Raw genomic sequence first — 7,669 nt, 5'->3', positions numbered from 1 at the left:
CCCGAAAATGCCCTTGCCTTGCCATCAGATATCTCTGTTTGCACTCGTTTGATCACCGAAAATTGTACTAATTTTCAGATTGCCTCTGCTCCAACACAAGAACACATTTGTACAAAAATTCACTGGTGGCTGGTCGGCTACAAAAGGTGGCCGTCGGCCATAACAACTGGCCGGTCGGCTAGCTTAAGTGGCCGGTCGGCTACTTCAAATGGCCAGTCAGCCACCCCATTTTCTTGACTTTTTCTTTAGCTACAACAGAGAGCAAACAGAGGCAAAGCAAGGTATTTATAAGAAATATATGTACTACTACCCTCCTTATCATCTCTCAAGCTCAAAGGAGTGTAGCTCTTGGCTCTCAAGCCATCAACTAAGCATTTTTAATGCATGATGGCTAGAGAACCAAGCTTGTACAAGGTCAATGAGTACACAAACAAGACCAAAACAACCACCACCCTATCATGTATGATCAAGGGTGACGGTGACCAAGAAAAATGGCACGTTTCATCACTTTGAGTATGAAACGTCCTACTTCTCTTGTGTTTGGATTAACATCTGATCCAAACACATGCAATGCAACACAAAGATGCTCATCTTGCCTCTTTTACTTTGTTCATTTTGTTTACATATTTTAGATTACCAATCCATTCTTTAATTGGTTAAGTCCAAAAGATGAGAGTCCTCTAATGGAAAGAGGGCTTAAGCCACAAGTACCTTGAGCATGAAAGAGGCCTCATGCTATTGGTAATGAACTCCCGAAGGAATTAAACCATTAGGCATGACGGTCTTAATTCCACACTCAAGCCAACAAGAGGCTCAAAGCCTCTTTCAAAACAAAGTAAAGAGTGAAGAATAGAGGGAGGTTGCAGATATTTCAGTGCTGAAATTACATGCAAAAGGACACTAAATCATGCAAGCAACACATGCAAGTCATGTTTAAGGGCCTAACTCATTAAGCTAGTGAAGACCATTATACTATAGCCATGCAATACAAGCCTCAACTGACCAAACCAGCTCAAAACATAGTTAAATTATGCCAAAACAGTGGCTAAAACTTGCTGACATTAAGGCACACGAGGCTAGAAAAACATGCTCACATGTTAGCTTGCAAACAAGACTCAAGACACAACTCTCAAAGCAATGAAAGAGTGAAACAAATGAGCATGTGACAGAGCTATATACACTGAAATTACATGTAAAAAGACACTACAACATGCAATCATTCCAAGCAAAAAATGTTTAGAGGTCTAAAATACCAAGCTAGTGAAGCTATTTGCACTACAACTATGCAAAACAAGGCTCATATGACCAAGATAGTCCAAAATAGAGCTAAGTCATGCCAAATCAGAGGCAAACACATGCTCAAAATAAGCTAAGTTAAACCACAAAAACATGTTACCATGGGATACTAACTAGGCATGCAAGTGAGACACAAGGAGGAGAGGCCAACCCCTCCATTTCTGGACTTCAAAACATACTTTTTACGACTGAAATAATTCTGAATTTCAGTGGTTTAAAGACCCAAAAAGTTTGACTTTAATATGTAGAAGATGGCACAAAGGCTCACACAAATAAGCAACGAGAAGGGTAAACAACCCCTTAGCACAAAATGGCTTCAAACCAACATGTTAAGACGTAAAAATCAGAACTTGTTGTAGTTGAAAACTAGGCCTAAAACAGTATGAAAAGATGGCCAAGCAAGTAATCAAAATAAAGCCTACAAAGCAAGTTCTATACCTCTTGAAGCACAGCACCAAAACAGTCACAATTCTAAGCTAAAACCACCCTTAGGAGCTCAAACTAAGCCTTAAAGAACCTCAGCTCCAAGATGAGGATGTTTGGTTAAGGGTCTTTGTGCAAAAGTGTAGAGAATTCTAACTATCAAGCACAAAACAAGAGAAGAGAGAGAAGATTCTAGAGAGAGAGGATTCTAGAGAGAGAGGGAGAAATTTGTTCAAAATTGTCTAACCCCTCAAAATGGGGGAGAGACCCCCCTTATATATAGAAAATCAAGCTAAAGGCTTGCATTCATCCCTTCATACACGTGTATGGAGATGGGCACCAGTGAACAACATCTGGCACAGCTGGCAAACAAATATCTGAAAAAGGAGAAAAATGGCTGTCGGCCATCATCAGTGGCCGATCGGCCATCAATGAGGCCGACTAGCCATCAGTGTAGCCGACCGGCCACCACTGATGGCCGATAGGCACAAGCCCTGGCCAATAGAATGTAGGGATGGCCGACAAGCCACCCTCTTCTCCAAACTTGAAGCAACAAGCTTTTGGTCCATAACCAAGCACAAAATAGACAAGTTGAGGGGCTCAAAGGCAAGGCACTCCGCCAAGAACTTCGGGTGCTCAAAACGAACACAAACATGGATGATCATCGAGTGTTCAAACGATGACGTCCAAGTCTTGAGGATGGTCAAAAATGGGGTGTCTACAGTTGCCCCTCTTTGACAGAGCTCGGAAGTCATGAAATGACGGGAGTGAATGTCAAAGTCCAGAGATGACCCATTGTTGACAAGGCCAAAGACTTGGACAAACAAACAAGCAACACAAAGAACAGTTGCGCCCGCAGGCCGCCTACGTATCCCTTTGCAAGGAATCAAACCAGCATAGTTCAGGGGCAAGATGCAAATGACATGCACGATGCAGAACACAACTTATGATTGTACAATGAGGTTGTAATGAAACATCTAGATGCAAGTGTTATGCAAAGAAATGCTACAGCAAACTCATACATAAGCAAGTAAACAAACATGTTACGTAAGGGAATTACGAACCAAACCACATTTCATGGGGAAAGGATGTAAGAAAATTATGCAATTAACTACGCATCACGCAGAAAAGGCAAAGAACAACATAAACATCGAGCGCACCCAAGGTGGCAAACAAAATTCCAACACATGGCACATGCGAGGAAAGAAATGGTGCGAACCTAGGGACACACCCCAAGGTTCTGAACTAAAGAGAGCACATGACAACAATTGAAACACATCCAAATATTATTAGCCAAAACAAAGAGCGGTATAAGCAACGGAACGCGTCCAAGCGCTTTTAACCAAAACGTCCTAACGCGTCACGCGCGAGAGGAAAAGAGGACAGTGCAAACACCGGAGGGTGGTATAAACATCGAGCACACGTCCCATTGTTTCTAACCAAAACAGGGCAAAAGGTACAAACATCGGGCACGCATCCCAATGTTTCTAACCAAAGCCAGAGAGTGGTATAAGTATTGGAATACGTTCCAAACACTTCTAACCAAGGGGTTATAAACATAGGGCGCACATTCTAATATTTCTAACCAAAGCAAGGTAGTGGTATAAACATCGGGTGCACAACCCAATGTTTCTAACCAAAACAAGAGAGTGGTATAAACATCGAGCGCATAATCCAATGTTTCTAACCAACAAGGGAGTGGTATAAACATCGGGTGCACAACCCATTGTTTCTAACCAAAACAAGGGAGTGGTATAAACATCGGGCGCATAACCCAATGTTTCTAACCAACAAGGGAGGGTATAAACATCAGGTGCACAACCCAATGATTCTAACCAAAACAAGGGAGTGGTATAAAGGATAGGAATGCTCTTACCTGGAGCTCCTTTGAATGAACCGTGCATACAATAACGTCTGGCTGCACCAGTTTTGAACGAACCATACATACAATATCGTCTGGTTGCACCAGCTTTGAACGAACAGTACATATAATATCGTGCCTGCATAAAAAAGAGACTTGATAGGTACAACACAATAAGAATGCATGTTCCATCCAAGATTAACATGTTCTATGCTGAATACCAAATGCATGTTCTATGCAAACGTGAGAAGCGCATATTCTATGCAAGCGTGAGAAGTGCAAGTTCTACGTGAAATAACAACAACGCACATCTTATGCAAGATTAATGACTGCATGTTCCATGCGATGGTAGCAAATGCATGTTCTATGCCAGCCGAATAACCATGACATACCGTTAGAAACATGTTCTATGCACCACATGCAAGAAACAAAACTGAAGCATATCTCATGCCATGAAAATTTAGACATGCTCCATGTGAGAACATGAGCATGAGCATACCGAGATGAAGAACATATACAATGCAATGAACATGAGCATTTTCTATGCGAGATGAAGAGCATATACAATGCAATGAACATGAGCATTTTCTATGTGAGATGAAGAGCATATACAATGCAATGAACATGAGCATTCTATGCAAGATGACAACAATACATATCTTATGCCAAGCATGTTACGCACTTAAAGTTCCAAACACGTGTTTAATGCTCAAGAAGAAGCACACTCTATGCTAAAGTACAAACTCATGCTCTATGCGAAAGTACAAGCTCATGCTCTATGCGAACAAGAGACTATACGAGACCTCATGTGAAAGGCACATTCCATGCAATGACAAAGAGGTGCACATTCTATGCAAAGACAAGAGCAGTGCACGGTTGAAACAACTCGACCGTAAACTCCAACCTACCTCTCGGAGGAGTAGCAACAAGCTAAAAGGATAAGCCTCGCACGTGTTGAGTGCCGCACACTGAAAACATGGTCCAGAGCTTCTGCAGAGACCATTTGAGCTTAAAAGTGTATTTTCCTTGCACTTTCTTGAGGGATTAGGGCATAAAACAACAGGAAAACATCCAAGGAGAGCACTGGAGGCCCGCCGGCCACTCTAGGAAGCCATCGGCCACCCATCGGCCACAAAATAATTCCATCGGCCACCACTAGTGGCCGGTCCACCACCGATGATAGATTCAGGGCAGTTTCGGCATTTCACCAAAGGTCTTTAAGTATAGGGTTCCAAACCCTTTTTCCACACTACCTCAAGCCCGAAAATTCTTCTCCTCTCACTCTAGACCATTTTCCTCCTTAGATCCAAGCTCCTCACGTGTTTTCCAACACCCCGTAAACATTTCCTTTGCTAAACCCTCATAGTCTAAACCACTTTGAACCGATCGAAAATTGCTTTCGGTGTTTCCTTCTTCATTGCCACCACTTGAGGTTTGTTTGCCTTGAGTTACCCTTGAGTTCGGCACCCTTTTCCGAGCTTTGACCTTTTCTTCCACTTTTCCTCTCTCAGAGTTGACTTTTGTTGACTTTTGGCATTCCCCGCCCATTTTCCACATTTTTGACCATTTTCTCATCTTTCCCCGATATGGCGGACGACATTCCACACGACAGAGCTCCTCCAGAGATGGAGGTGGATTCAGAGTTCGAGCCATCGCCGTTCAGCATTCGACCGTTCAATCCAGCGACATATCATCCCGAGATACACGTGCTACCTCCTGATAGCATTCGTTAGTTCAGGGGGTTTGTATGAGGCGCACCTGAGGACCTTTTACTGCGCGAGCCAGAGTCACACTTATCTCATGGTTCCTCCGAGGTATACATTGTACCCTCATTTTTTTTTTGTAATGTACTTCATATTTCTTGCGTAGATCTCACTGTCTTTCATCTGTTTATCCCAAACACATTCTTACACTGTATTTCTTACACTGCATTGCATCTGTTTGTCATGATCACAAGGGGATTCACGCGCTATCCAAGGATATGGGACCACCTTCACTAGGGAGTGTTATATGGAGCTTTCCAACGTTGTTAGCCATATCATTGACGAGGCTGGCCTCGACGCATTTTCCATGGGGCTCTCGCGTCTCATAGCGAGCCGGCCTCTACTAGGCACTTTGGTAGAGAGGTGGTGGGATACCACCGATTCCTTTCACTTCTCTACCACAGGGGAGATGACGATGACTCCCTTCAACTTCTCTATGCTCATCGGCATAGCGGTAGGGGGTCATCCGATTCCCTACGACACAGACATGGGCGAGTGGGAGGCCGCTTAGATTTACCTGCTGGGGATTCGCCCACCTATCTCTCGATCAGGGATGGTTCGATACACATGGTTCGTAGATCACTTCAGAGGAACGACGTCGATGACCCACGAGGAGACCAAGCACTATACCCGAGGCTTTTTGATATTCTTGTTTGGCACTACTCTGTTCCCCAACCGGGCGAACACCATTGGACTTTACCTGATAAGCGCCCTGGTGGACCTGTCTCGTGTCCAGCTCTATGACTGGGGTGGCACAGGCTTGGCCACCTTATATGAGTCTATGATCTCCACCTCTCGTCGGAGAGGGCATCTGCTAGGAGGCTACTGGAGGGCCTGGGAGGTATGTCCTACCCTTCTGTTTTGCATTTTCTGTTATGTCTTCTGCTTTGCATTTTCTATACACTACACATACCGTACACTGCACTACACACAATCTCCTTTTTGCTTTACATTACCTGTACACTGCATACACAATCTACTTTCTGCATTATCTGTATTCACTTGTAGTATACTCACTGTTGTCCTTCCGCCTTCTGCAGCTATGGGTGTACGCCTATTTTCTGAGGCTTGCCCCAGAGCCAAAGGTGGAGATGCCACGTGTTGTGCCGTATTCCCATAGGTACGACGAGAAATGCCAGCGGAGGCCCCAGGAATCCTTCTCATTTTTTCGCCAATTCTTCGACATCGTGACCGCAGTAGAGGTTGCTCAAACCTTACAGTTATTTCAGCTCTACATCATATTGCATCTCTAATGGCAGCTAACAGTCTGTATATTCACCATTTCAGATCACCTAGCAGCCCTGGGCGGTGGTGCCTGACGAGGCCAGAGATCAGTTTGTTAGCACTCGGGAGGTTTCCCAATTCTGGATCTTGCTCGAGGGCCCGATTTACCGGGCGTGGTTCTTAGGGGAGCGATTCATATACCAGAGCCTCGGCTTGCCCGAGCCAATAGTTTCGATGCCGCCTCCTATATATATGAGGATCACTGAGAGATACACCATACCAAAGATGATCGATTTCACCAGAGGTTAGGATGCTGACTTCTTCAGACTTAAGGGCGATTACACTGCCTTCATCCAAACATACCTCATGCCGCCGCTGACCAGCGCTCGCAGGGGTGAGAGAGTTAGAGCTCCAGTTGCGGGAGGGAGAGCCAGAGGGTCTAGGGCGACCAAGGCTCATGATAGGAGAGGTTTTCAGACAAGGCAGAGGGCGGGATGGCCAGAACTGCCTACTACACTGACTTACTGGCGACCCATAAGGGAGGCTTACCGGATTCCCATCGAGCCTACACCAGCTGGTCACGAACTTGTCGGAGTTCGAGGCCCGACCCAGGTATGTACCATATTTTACATTTTGCACATTCAATTCATTTCAGTTATGCTTTATAGACTGTTGATCATCTCAACACATTTATAGGCATCCATAGAGTACACCGGGCAGGCCCTCGAGCTAGCGGCTTCTCTGATGGGGATGGTTCAGACGAGTATGAACCTGTAATTTCCTTCAATTTACACTTCATGCCGTCAAACCTTCTGTTGACACATTAGCATTTCAACTGCAAACTGCTCCATACTAATCTAATACATTACATTAACAACATTGCATTGATACGCTGCATACAACACTACACTCATCCATGCATCCAATATATACCACAACTGATGTATTTGACAAGCTGCCCTTTTCAGGCCCCTTTTCAGATGCCAGCCCCACCGAACGCCCCAGCGAGAGCCGCAGCAAGACCTTCAGTGCCTCCCTCGACAGTAGGGAGAGAGAGAAGAGGGGCACTAACACACAACCGAGGCAAAGTTAGACGTATTCA

This window comes from Camellia sinensis, chromosome 2, assembly GCF_055761805.1.
Source record: "Camellia sinensis isolate YWXY chromosome 2, ASM5576180v1, whole genome shotgun sequence".
NCBI classification, from domain to species: Eukaryota; Viridiplantae; Streptophyta; class Magnoliopsida; order Ericales; family Theaceae; genus Camellia; species Camellia sinensis.
This window is presented reverse-complemented; position numbering follows the sequence as displayed.